This window comes from Brienomyrus brachyistius, chromosome 1 (assembly GCF_023856365.1).
Source record: "Brienomyrus brachyistius isolate T26 chromosome 1, BBRACH_0.4, whole genome shotgun sequence".
NCBI lineage: Eukaryota > Metazoa > Chordata > Actinopteri > Osteoglossiformes > Mormyridae > Brienomyrus > Brienomyrus brachyistius.
The window spans coordinates 39,515,267-39,529,684 of NC_064533.1; positions in this window are offsets into that span (position 1 = coordinate 39,515,267).

Below are 14,418 nucleotides of genomic sequence, written 5' to 3' on the forward strand. Positions count from 1 at the left end.
GGACGAGCAGGTCATGATAAAGTGTTACCGAAAAGTTCTTTAATCTACCACCTTGATTATAACGGTATTATAATGTCTATTATAACAATCTTTTACAAGTAGTCCTCTAAACAAGGCAACGCATTTATTATGCAATGATAAGGGAATGTCAATGCATACTGAATATTAGGAGCAGATTTTTTGCCTGTCTAACTTTAAAACTCAAATGCTTAAGCAAAGATTTACTAACCATATTTTCTCCATGTGGGACTGAAAGGGGTGGGTTGAGATATTTTCTCACTTTTTTGTAGCATAAGTAGCTCTCAGTTAATTAAACTTCTCATTAAAGGTTTGCATTAAACAGGTATATATAACTTATAATGTATTAGACAGATAGCCAGGCCAAGTTAAGACGGATTTGCTGTTATTCGGCAGTGACCTGAATTATATGGATCACAATATTAAGGGATCAGCAAATAAACAAATAAACAAATAAATAAAAAGTTTAGAGGAACCCTATAGTCACAAGAATTGACCTGCCTATGCTGATTTTATACCATATTGTTAGTGTTACAATTTCTCTTTGTAAAACACAACAATCATATATACTGGCATTTTTCCAGTTTTATTAACTCATTCATTCAGTTGTTTTCTGGAGCTAAATAAGAATACCATTGACACGCTATGATTCTCGTTTTATCTTAATATGGTGGAATTAATTTATATTCTCTTCTACTACTTGTCTAGTCATCAAATTATTTTTAATGGAATTATATTATAGCTAAGGGACGGCATGGTGGTGTAATGGTTAGCATTGTTGCCTCACACCTCTGGGACCCGGGTTTGAGTCTCCGTCTGGGTTACATGTGTGTGGAGTTTGCATGTTCTCCCCATGTCGTCGTGGGGTTTCCTCCGGGTACTCCAGTTTCCCCCCCCACAGTCCAAAGACATGCTGAGGCTAATTGGAGTTGTTAAATTGCCCGTAGATGTGCATGTGTGAGTGAATGGTGTGTGAGTGTGCCCTGCGATGGGCTGGCCCCCCATCCTGGGTTGTTCCCTGCCTCATGCCCATTGCTTCTAGGATAGGCTCTGGACCCCCGACGACCCAGTAGGATAAGTGGCTTGGAAAATGAATGGATATTATAGTTATGCCTAATATTTAATTTCTTATGGCAATATATTCAAATTAACAGCAACAATTAAGGTGATTAAATGATATGGATTCACTTTTATTGTTAACCTTATAGTTAAATGCTATTCTTATAAATATCACTTTACTGTCTGATAGCACAGAAAATGTAGTTCAGGATATGGATTTTTTGTAAACTACAGTAATGCGCTATGATGAACTAGGTACTACAGCTCATCAACTATATGCTAATTTGGTATGACCTAGGGCTTGAGGTTGACATGAAAGATTTTCACATCAAGACAGCGTCTGGAAGCAATGGGAAAAGACAATGGGCCTTTCGTTTTTCATTCGTTTCATCAGGTAATAGGGTTCTAGTCATAAACACCAATGACACTTTGGCCAAGGAGGATTTTGAAGGATGAAGGAAGTGGACAAGATCATGTGAGAATACGGATGTTGGACTGTAACTTCTGTCAGAAAGGGAAATTATTCATGAAACACTAAATCTAGTACTTAAAGTGAAAATTAGTTTTTTAAACCTTATGCTTAAAGGACCTGGACTTGATTCCAAATAGGTTTTTTTGTGTGTTTGTATTACTAATATATTGTAGTGTCTGGCTGACTGAAGCATTGCAGCAGTGGCAAAAGATGAAAAGGCTTGTTTGCAAGGGAAAACAACACCGTTTAAAAGGACTTACTGTATATAGGTGGTATGATGCTGGACTGTAAGGTACACACACCTTTGGTAATTTATGGCTGAAGATATGCAAGGATCTGACAGGCTTCACAGATAACACAAGCAAAGCCACGTAAAAATAAGAAATATAAATACAAGTATTTCCCTACAAACTCCAGTGCTATACTGCACTCCTCCCAGAGGTCAATCATCCCAGCAACTTCCACAGCCCATCCTCCGCCACTTCCTCCAACAAATTGGCAAAAACTGGTGGCAGCTGCCAGTGCTCTCTCTGGGCACAGCTTACATGCGGAGCAACTGGGAAATGTTGGCAGAGCCAACTAGTGAATACTGGGCGGCCAGGAGCCTCTGGTGGTATGGGTCCCCCTGGGCCCCATGCCTTCTTCCACGGCTTGGTGAGGACCTCACTCGGCCACTCTTTCTCTGCCAGCCACTCCTGAACTTCTCCAAGCTGTGCCGCCCCTGCCCAGGGACTCATGCAGCTGCTGGTGTTCCCGCTCACCCTACTCCCACTGCTCTGCCAGCTCGCAATGCTTCTGAGCCAGCTAGGCCACCAAAGCGCAACATGCCTCCTCACAGCCGAGTAGTGTTGCCTCACGGCTAAGTAATGGCACCTCCAGTAATGGCTGATAGGGGTGGCTTCAGGGCACATTGACCAGGTGAGACGTTTCTCGGAAGGACGGGACAGCACATCCCTCACTGTGTTGTCCCGTGCTCATCTCCTGGGATTGCAAAACCATGTCTGATTTCCCCTCTCCTCAAGACACCAGCAAACAAGCCTCCCATCTTACCAACCATGGATCCAAGCAATTCTCACGAGAGAATTGCCATTGTTTCTTCCATACCACTGCTTCACCATTGCCTGCGGGTCCAGTGGCCTAGCAGAAAGAAATTGAGGGGGCTGCTTCAGGTATCCAACGTCTGACACCACTATAGTGTCTGGCAGACCAAGGGATCACAGTGGCAGCAAAAGAAAAGGAGGCTTGCTTACGGGATGAATGATGCTAGAGCAGCAGTTCTGGGCAAACAAATGGGACTTTATTTAAACAAAAGGATCACAGGGGATAAAAACAAGGAGCACAATTAACTTGGGAGAGAATAGGCAGGGCTGACACTACAACACTAATGACTGGACAGGGGAGCTCAAAACTGGAAGGCACTTCATAACACCACTGATGAGGGAGCAGATGAGAGGCAGCTGGAATGAGTCACACCAGGGCTGAAACAAAGCAAGACAAATAACACTCCACAACAATTTTTTTTGAAAAGCTTTGCTTCCAGAAAAGTTTTTGCTGATTGCGACAGGTACCTGGTGGGTATGCACAAATATAGTTTTGGTTTTGCTGCATCACGTTGGAACTCTATGAAATAGACATTTAACTGTTTACCAGCAATAACGTATTTAATCACGTTTATATTTCTCATACGCTATTAAGTTCAAAATAATTAGCATTTTTTTCTTGATTTTCATTTGTATTCAATGTCAGGTGCATCACGTTGCAGTGTCCAACAATAGTCAGCAGAAATTTTCATAGCTGGTGACAGTAAACACCATTCCTGTAGTCTCAAACCCAGCCATTCAGCTCTAGTTCTCGACAGACCTAAATCTCTGACCAGATCATTTAATTCTGACTGTGTTATAAGATGTGGATCACCTGATGAGGAGGTAAGGAGCATGCACTGATTATAGTGTGTTGCCACACCCACCAAACAACAAACCACCTCAGGGATGTGAACCTGAGTGCAGCCATGTGGCAGATGATACCTCATCACGACACTAGTCTAAATGGACCAGTGTGAGATTTTTTTCCAGTGGCTGGAGTGTCAATCCTGCTACCAACCGAACCCAAGTCATTCCCTGTAAATTGGAGGACCTACTTGCAGGACCTTGTAGATTAACATCATACGCAGGGTTAAACATTTGCAGGTAAAGGACCTTGTTTCAGGGGCCAACAGAGTAGAATCACTCTGGGCATTCACAGGATCTGAACCAGCAACCTTCCAATTACTGGCATAGATCCCTAGCCCAAGTGCTAATACTCCATCACCACTCTGATGGGAGTGGTTCAGAATCCGGATCATTGTCACTGCCAGTTCCCTGCATTGCAGTTTCTTCATCTGGTTCATCTAAGGTCCATTCCTCTGGTGGTTTAAGAATTGGAAGACTGTCGTCATGTGGTCTCATTGCTGAAGGCAGATTAGGGTATTCCATTGACTTCTTGTTTTCGGCAGAGAAACCAGACACATTAAACAAACAGAAGCAACAGTCCATCACATAGTCTTTCTGTTCTTGCCATATCTTCAGCAAACGGCATTGTCTTTCGAGTGCCTTTGAGCCAGGGTCGCAGAAAGACAGCATATGTCGCACAACAAATGTGAGGCATCTATTCCTTGTCTTGATCACCGATTTTATAGCCGAAGTACAGATGATATGCTTTCTTCACAAGAGCAGTCATTGAGCATCTCTCAGGCACCAGTGTATATTCACCGCAAACATAGCAGAATGTATTACAACATTGACGAGACATATCGAGCGACACCAATTGCTACTGAGGCAATGCTACATTCTGAAACAATATATACACACTATCTGGTCTATATTAACCCAATGAGTAGCATATGTGTATGCAAGCCACTTTTATAGCCTGTTGAGGCAGAGTCAAGCTGGCTCCAGCCTGCCCAGGCTGCAAACTTCCACAGAACAGTTTCCAACCTGGCCTGACTCCATGCCTGGACAGTCGCAGGTCTCTTGCAGAAAGGAAAAATTTTGGACACAAATATAAGAAAAAAAAAACATAACAAAACTGAAGATTTCGATGAAACGGAATGTGATGGGCAAATTTGGATGTGGTTTTCACATCAGCAGCCAAAAATCTACAAGGAAAAGCCAACATTGTTCAAGAAACAAAAACTTTGTTGCGCAGTGTAATTAACAGGTGTGGCTCATTAGAGAGAGAACAGAAGGGATGGAAGCAGGAGGTGACATAGGAGAAAACAATGCCCTTCCAGTAAGCCCTTAAAAGAACTCACACAGGCATTAAACAATCACCTAAATACAAGGAGGTCAGACACTGGACTGTAAGGTACAGACAGTGGGTAATTTTTACAATGGATTGAAGAAGCATGAAGATCGGGCAGGGTTCACACAGAAAACACAGGAAAGGACACATGCAAAAATAGGAAATTTGTGATTTTAACAACATAGTCATGTAATACAGTGATAAAATAAACGAGCAATTAGCCTTACAGCGAGGAAAATGTATATAAATAGGTTATGCTATTTTACTGTTACCTTTTAAGATTCCTTCATTTGTCATATTTCAAAGAGAGGTCTATTTTCTAAAAACGACATAGATCACAGATCACAGTTCCAGAATATTTAAACAGGTCCTGGGGGTCTTTACAGCTGCGTGAATTTCAGTCATGCCAGCAGGGGTGTAGTTGGAGAATATCGAAAAGGGCATAGGCTCGTAACCCGAGCATTTCTGGTTTGAGTCCCCAAAGGGGTTATGCAGGTATACCCTTGACTAAAATACTTAACCCAATTTGCAGAAATAGCCAGTGGTGTAAATCAGTGATTCCCAACCGGGGGTACGCGTACCCCTAGTGGTACGCGAGCACATTACAGGGGGTACGTGGAAAAAAATTTTATATTTAATTTCCCTGATGATGGGTAAATATTATCAGCCATTCCATTAGCTGTGCCCTGGTATAGAAAGAAAATCTATCTGGGATGTGTTGCTTAATGAATTAAATGTTCAAGTTATGGAGATTTAATAAAATGTTTTAAATTTGATAATCAGTTGTACGTTCTACTTTTATTGAATCATCAACACATTTGACAAAGGGGGTACTTGTGGTATGAGAAAATCTCTCAGGGGGTACACAATTCAAAAAAGGTTGGGAAACACTGGTGTAAATGAGGGGGAAATATCCAAGCTGTTTTGGTTAAAAGCAGCTAAATATAAGTATTGCAGAGATTTCTTGTGATAATGCTTGAGAAAGTGAAAATTACAACTTGGCTGATTTGTTTATTTTCGTAAAAAGAAATGTGCTGCAAATATTTTGAAATATGCAATTGCAATTTTTTTTGTAACTTTTTGTACAAAACTGAGTCTCTCATCAACTACACGAAAAAAATCAGGATATTATGTAACACTCTAGCTAATAATTCAGGCATAACATAAGACAACAAGGTTGTCCTCCTATTTCAATTCCTCAAAAGCTCCTGCAAAAGTACATGATTTGTAAACACTGCAGCAGCTCTGGCTGCCATTTATATTCCAGCATATGTAGATACCTTTCATGCCCTGCCACTATGATAAATGGTACAGAGTGTCTGTTGCAGCATCTTTTTGAGGAAAGCACCATTTTTTTTTTTTTACTGCAGTCAGTCAGTCAGTCGCAGCTCCCTCCCTGTACATTTTTTTTGAGGGGAGGGGGAACTCACTTTAAATTATATTACATAGCAAATACTGAGATCCAGTACATCTGAATTTCTTTTTTTTTTTTAAATCTTACTGTCATGTGTAGGAACTGCTTTTTCAGTTCACTTCCCAATGTACAATGCAATCCCCTCTGCCCTACTTTTTATCAGAGCTCCAATTTGGACCACCCCTCTGGCAATCTTGGGCTACCCTACAATACTGCCCTTAACACAGTCGAGTGGGAATAAGGACAGGGAGAAAAATCTATTTTGGTTTGCTGTTCAACTAGGTCTGTGCAATTAAAATAATATAAAGGTGTATTGATGGTTCCCTGTAACATGTCTCATTGTATTGAGAATATTCAGTTGTGCAATAATATAAGCTATTACTTAATTACAATCCATAATATGCATATTTCGCATAAAAACTACATGTACTCTGGTGTTATATATTCATACCAAAGCACATGTTTCTTTTCTTCTCGCACCACTAATAAATGAATAACCACTGTATTTGTAACACCAGTTCCGATCTTTTGTGCTTCCCACATCCAACCCAAATCCTTCATTTAATTTGAAAAATGACTTTCTGAGCCCACCCCAGAGAACAAGGAAAATATCTGCCCAGGTTTACAAGTTTATTTTTGAAATATCTTCTGTCCTGCATCATCACATCCCTTCCTGTTTGCTGCTCCTTTCCGCATATGTCCATGGGCATTTATGAACCTCTACAGTGAATATTACACCAAAGTTGTTATTGGGCTCTGCTTACAATAAGAACACTCAGGCTAGTCGGGATGGATGTGCTGTCAGCTCTCCAAGTGATGAAAGCTCTAATGCAGCGGTAGAGGACCTGCAACTTGGAGTGGGCGCCATACAATGAGGAGGAGGAAGTTGATGTGTGAGCACAAACCAGAGCTCTTGCTAAAATGCCATAGCCCTGTGTGTGCCCAGATTGTGATTCACATTATGGACCTCATACTGTCCGCCTTGTACAGAGACTGCAAAGCCCACACATCAAGACAAGCCCAAAACACGGCTTGCTGGCCTGCCTTCCACCACTTCCTCAATGGACAAACACACTCATCATGAGAACGACACATCTACTTATGTGACAGCTGGCTTCATGTACTGCAGGGAAAAGGTTATTGAGGTTCCTACATAACTGCTGAATAAAGACAAAACTCCATTGTAGGGTTGCCTGGTGACAATTTGGCTAATGACTACACTAGCTCCTTGGATTCTCAGAACAAAGAAAGTCAGAGAAAAAAATGGAAAATGAGTCGTGTTCAGATCTTCCTACAATAGAATTAATTTATATACATGTACACCCCATATTTGGTCAATTTTTCACGATAATATTAATGCATATGATGAACGGATTTGACATAACTTAAATATAGCTGATCATAGCCTTGAATATTTATGTAGTCGCACAGTAAAACTGGCAATGTTAATTTAAAACTCGGGGTGGTAAGTATTTAGATTAGTCCTGCTGATTTTTTTATGCATTCATTTATCACTTATATTTATTGCTTAGCAGTTGAGTTAATCCAAATTTACTTGCATAGTGCAGTTTTACTAGTTAAACCCTTTAAACATGTTTAAGAAAAACAAGTTGAACTTAATTTAGAAAATAATTCAAAAGTTCAACAACCAGAACATTTCCTATATTTATTTAAATTTCCAGTTCCAGTTTCTTAAGTGTTGCCTTGCTGTCCAAAACAACACAATGACACCTACTGTACAAGTGAACATAATATAATGAAAAAAATATGAAAATTGCTATTTGTACCACAAGTTCAAAATATCAGAGCATACATCATTGAATGAACTGTGATAGACCAGAGGTATCTCAAGTGTTAGGACATCATTTTTCAGGGGTCATATTACCAGGACACACAGTGCGCAACAGTAAATAGTCTAAAAAAAAGAGTAATTGTGTAGAAAGATCCAGTGAATCATGTAGTTTAAGCCGATGCTCATTTAATGGGTCTGATGAGATGAGAGCGAGAGATTGTATAAATGAAACTTAATAAATTACTTCAGTCACGCTGGAAGCACAGACAATGAGACTAAGTCAACAGGCTGAACATGTACAAAAGAGATGCAATTTAAGAAAGGAATGCAAGTGCAGTCAGGTTAAGGGGGCTTTGAAGGAACGAACAATATGACAAACGTACAACTTCTGGAGCATCGCTGGCCAGCTGCTGGAGCTTAACAATAGCAGAGAGTGGTGCAGCATTGGAAGGAGCGAGAGCAGGAACATGTCAGTAGGAAATTCATCACAAGTCGCTGGAACAGAGAGTCCCTGTGGTGCTCTGATGGAATTTTATCTCTGTGCTCAAGGCAGGTAATAGGAAGCTGAATGATAAAAATGAGGATGGCCACTAGAGGAGAATCCTCTACTCTTGGCTGTATTCAGAACTGGAGTCTGGACTTGGGTTTCAATTAGAAGAAACTTCGTGCCAGGAGTGGCACAGCCCATCTGAGACCAGGATCTACCAGCTGTGACAGATTATGAATAGAGAGAATGTCAATGGAACAAATGACAACAAGAGCAATGCATTTTCTATTAACTGCATGTACTCAAACCACATATAAGCCCATCTTTATTATTTAAATCAATTGCCTAGTAGTAATTCAAATCTCTTCATTACGTATTAGCAGGTGTCTCTGTGTTGCTCTTTTTAAATGATATATTTGTTTATTTAGTTCAGTTGCAATTCACCCTCAACCATTTACAACCTTTACTGAGGCCTAAAACAAGTCTTTAAATATTTAAAAAGCAGGAAGACAAGCAACAGCAGAACAACATGGTTTAACCTACCCAGATTTCTGTTCTAATGAAAATGTCCCTATTGTTCAGAAACATATAGTAAAAGCCCCCACGGTGAGTCCACTGGGTAACTGGAGATCTCCTTGTCAATTACTGCAGACAGGTGGGACCAGAGGTCTTTTCAAAGGGCGGAATCACCTGGGAATTACTAAATGAAATGAGTTGAGTGCATGGATGTAAACTGAAATGCCTGAGTTAATCGGCTCTGTAATCAAGCCATGCACTTTCAGTTTTACAGAACAACAGAATAATAAAAGAATAATTGGAATATAGAGGGTTCCAGTGAGTGCCTGTCTCTCTTTTTGTCTTTATAAAAGCACCTTTATCATTAACTAATGAATGAGGAAAAGATAAGAAAGGTACTGAGTAAGGAGTAGCTATTAAAGCCGAGGGACTGGGTATTTGTCCTGGCAAAAGAACATCTTTTTTTGCTTTTTTTCAGTAAGGCAATTTGCCATTACAAGATAACCAAAAACAAAACCACCAAAAGATTCAGGTGTTTCAATCAGATGTGTGTGTGTGTGTGTGTGTGTGTGTGTGTGTGCGCGCACGAGCGGGTATACCTATCCTTATGGGGACACAATGTCCCCATAACCTGATAAATATTAGTTTTTTTTTTTATGGGGACCGATTTCCTCATCCCCATAAGGGAAAACTTTATTTCATAAAAATCAGTGACTGCTATGAAAAAACTAAAAATGCAAAATCTCTTGTATTTTGCTTGGTTACTTATGGTTATGGTTAGGGTAGAGTGGGGGTTAAGGTTGTCATTGTGATGCCCGGCCCGTCCGCTCCTCGTGTGTGCCACGCCCCCCTGATTACCCACGTGTTCGTTCCCGATTGTACCCAGCTGTGTCTAGTTACTTTGATTAGTCCTGTGTATTTAAGTCCTGGTCTCCCCGGTTTCCCTTGTCCGTCATTGATGTTGTCAATGCCTGTGTTCCGTCCTGCCCGTACTTTCCCCAATAAATCCCCATTTTTCCCCCGTACTTTGCCTGCTTGCCTGCCTGCACGCTCACCCAGCGATCGCGAGCGACCCGTGACAGTCATAGTTAGCTTTATCATCTTTCCCTTCCCTATACATCTGTGTATGTATATATTTTGTACTCATTAAATGTTTCTGGAAAAGTATAGTACGGAAGCCCTGAAAGGCAAAATACATCAACAAATATGAGAACACACCTGCAAATACAAAACCACAACAGCAAAAATCATAGAACAAAAGTTAAAACAATAATTGTAATTAAACACAGGAACAGCATTTGTGTAGAGTAAGAAGGAAGTGGATTTCCATTAAAATGTGCTACACACCAGGGGGAATTATCCCTTGTTGTGAGTTATGATTTCAGTATTAACTTTTAAAAAGTGACAGCAGCAGTAAAACTAATTTTATTCTATCATGGTTAAACTTTTTAGTTAAATCCGTGGTTCACCACATCCGTGCCAAACTGAGGGGGCTACATTCTGATCATGGATCAATTATGTTCTGGTTACATCACTAATATTTTTTTTATCAAAATTGCAATTATAAAGTTATATAAACATTTATTGTAGGTGCTTGACAGTCAGTCTGCTACATGAGATGGTTGACGAATTCAGTCAAGGTTCACTCGGACCTAAAGGCAAAGCAATGTATTTTTATAGTTTACCAGCTAACGTTAGCTGACTAGACTAAGGTTGACATGAAGCCAGCAACCTCGTTTTAATGCTAAATCAGTGGTAAAGGTAACAAGTTATTAAAATGATCACTGATGATGTTAACATTGTTGTGATGCCCGGCCCGTCCGCTCCTCGAGTGTGCCACGCCCCCTGACTACCCACGTGTTCTTCCCTGATTGTTGCCACCTGTGTCTGATTACTTTGATCCTGTCATGTCCTATTTAAGTCCTGGTTCTTCTGGTTACCCTTGTCCGTCATTACGTGATTCATGTGCGTGGTGTTGGTCTGCCCTAGCCTTTGCATGCTCCCCGTGTTCCTTTCCCCAAATAAACCCCCGATTTCCCCGATCCTGCCTGGTCTGCCTGGTTTCTAGCCAACCGCCCACACGATCGCCTGTTCGCCCGTACCGGAGCGTGACAGTTGTAACATTGCATGTTTTTTTTTTAAAGTATTCACATGTGTGTCATTTTCACCACATTAATTTGTCCTTTTTTTGTTACGGTGGACCTTACAGCTAATAATAAGAAGGTGTACAATTTACAACTATCTGTGTGGTGCAACCAATTATTGTTCAGATATTCATAAACTCAAACGTAGGGCCAGTTTACTTCCACTGTAGGCTATGAACTTACACGTAGTTGGTGAGACCCATTGCAAAAAACTTGTAAATATCCGTATCCATGCGGAAAGAGTGATCTGCTGTGTCAGGAGGAAATACTCAATTTTTTCATGGTACTTTTTAAATGTTAAATATAAAACAAAATCTCTTAAATCATGATCACTTTATTTACATGCATCATAGAACTCCATGAAAGTGAAATTCTTGTGCCACAGTTACAGGGGAGGGAGTGCATGGGAACAACAGTACAAAACAGTATGAAACATGCAGTAAGAGACGGAACAGTGCAATGTAGGGGGTGGAACAATAAACATATTCAGTACATATAAGTTGGTGCAGGTTGGGCAAACCATTGATAAAACCGCTTTATGTGCGATCAAACCAGATTTGTTGTAACGACAATGAAAACAGGCATAACACTGTAGCGTTAACATTACATCCCAAAACAAAGTAATTGCTTAACGTTGCCATTACATGATGAAATTAAGATAATGATAATGTAGAATAATAAATGATGAGTAAGCAAGTGATTTATACTTGTATTTATCGATGAATACACCAAAATATTTAGTCTGCTTCAGAATCACTGTATAACCATATAATTTACAGCAGGAATCTCACATCCATCAAAGTCTTTCCATTTCAGTGTGTATAGTCACATTTAATGACATTTGTTTTCACATTGTATCTTTTACTTGCATTGTATCTGGTATCTCTTGCATTGTATCTGGTATCTAAAGATGTAACTTTGGATTAACTATAGTTCAGTTAATTTCATGCTTTGCGTTTATGCATAGTTCCTTTGAATATTTACATGTTTTTTTTGTAAGTGTCCCCATGCAGGGTGGCTTTACCTTGAGCCCTGTGTTACCTGGGCTTTAAGCTTTTAGGCTTTAGCATATATGGGCAAATTGGTGATAAGGAAATGAACAGATGGATGATCAACTTCCAATGTGGAAGGTTTTCATCAGATTTTGGGCTTCCATCAAATATTTCATTTAAATTGATGCAGTGAATATATAAATGTAACAGGTAATAAACCAAATAAAATCTAGGACAAATACTGCACATTCAGCGGATGTACCATGGTGATTTTTTTTTTTTTTTTTGGCAAATCCACTGGGAGCATTAATTGTGTATGTGACTCTGATCTTACCCGACTCATTCAAAGCTAAGTGCTATGCTTTGTCTTATGGAAGTTGTGGGTTCTTTTTTCTATTCATTTGACTTTTTCATAAGTTGATGGTGAGTATTCATGGCCAATCATTCTCATAAATGTCCCGGAGTACTATCTGTGCTTGCAAACGGAGGGTCACAAAAGGTTAGCATGAAATGAAATTGCTGCTCACTTCTAATTTTTGCATTATGTAGTACTGGAGAAAGAAGGAAAAGAAAAAAAGAGTGTAAGGCTACTAGGCTGATGGGAAAATTATTATTCAGTAGTTTTTAAGATACAACAGTTTTGCATCATTCAAATTTTTCACTCTAGCTATAAGCATTTCCGTTAAATGTATAATAGTCCATTTAAAGGCAAATCAGTGCAGTACAGGTAATGTTTCCCCATCATTACATAGTTATATGGTAGAAGTGAACACATAAATACACACGCACAACAAAACTTACTAGAGAAAGTTGTGTATTGAATGTTGTGTATTGTTATATTACCATATCAATCAATCTATCCATCTCTCTACCAATCAATCAATCAATCAATCAGTCAATCAATCATTCTTAATTTGTATAGCACTGTTTTAACCACAGGGTTTACAAAGTGCTTTACATATTTTAAATAACAGATTTTAAAATATATAATAATAATAATAATAATAATAATAATAATAATAATAAACTATGAAAAACGTATGTTAGTGGTAGGGGACTTTAACCCGCATCACACAGGGGACTCTTGCCCCCTACCACACAAGGGTCATCATAGAGGCCAAAAAGAACTGTACATTTTTCCTTTTACATCAAACTGACACAACAATAGTATTTAAGATTATTTGCACAAATCTTATGCTACGGGACAATTCACTATGTCACAATTATACATAATTACATAGTCACAATTATACTTTTGAATGGAAATTTTAAACAATAATACCTATAATACGCATATTACTCTATACTCATATTGCAAGTGTTCATTTTTGTAGACAACTGATTTTGATTATGTATTTTTACATTTTCAAAGCATTTTCTGAAGCGCATTCTTCAGAAGTATACATTGCCATATGGACTTTTAAGCTGTGATTTTATTTATTTATTTATTTTTGTTAACCAGGAGAAACAGCACTATATTTAGATGCCAGGTTTTGAAAAAAAAATGTATTATTCCTTCTTGCCATGGGTGAATCTGTCACATTACTTTGAGCTCTTCAGATACGGTGGATTTTACCTCTTGTTTTCACATTTGTGTTCTCTGGTCCCAGTGGGAATGTGCAATAGGGACAAGCACTTCACTTTGTCTACAATCTGCAGTTATATGCTTTTATCTGTTTCATCCTGCTTTGTGTTTCATATTATATTTTTACAGTGTGCCATACACCGTATTTTAAAGCTCCATGGCAGATTCTGTTCCAGCAGGATGGTCTGTGAGTGAAAATGAAATGTATCCTAGCTCTCAAGTGTCCTTCCTGAAGCTCAGACTCGCGCTCCCACGTACTGTACCGTCATCTTTCACCTTGCATTCCCTTGAGAAACCTCACTTTAAAACCAATCTGCGTGGGCAAGACACCACACAATGACATCTGAAGGTCTTTTGTTTTACCTGCAGGCTTCTCCAGTCTGAGTGAGTGATGTATGCTTTAGCCGCCCTGGTGACTCTTATGGAGATTGGGAAGGAATGAAGCAAGTGAAGAATAAAAAATGGGAGGGCTTCCAACGCTGCCTAAATTTGTAAAAAATTAGAAGCAAAGTCTGCAGGAAGCTCTCCGCTACGGCGCCTTTCTGATGGAAGGAGTGTCGCGGTGATCACTTCTGCTGTACGTTATAGTCAGTCTGTGTCTGCAGGTTGAGCACTTGTCAATTTCACTCATTTTTTCAACTTGTTCTCTGTATAATAGGG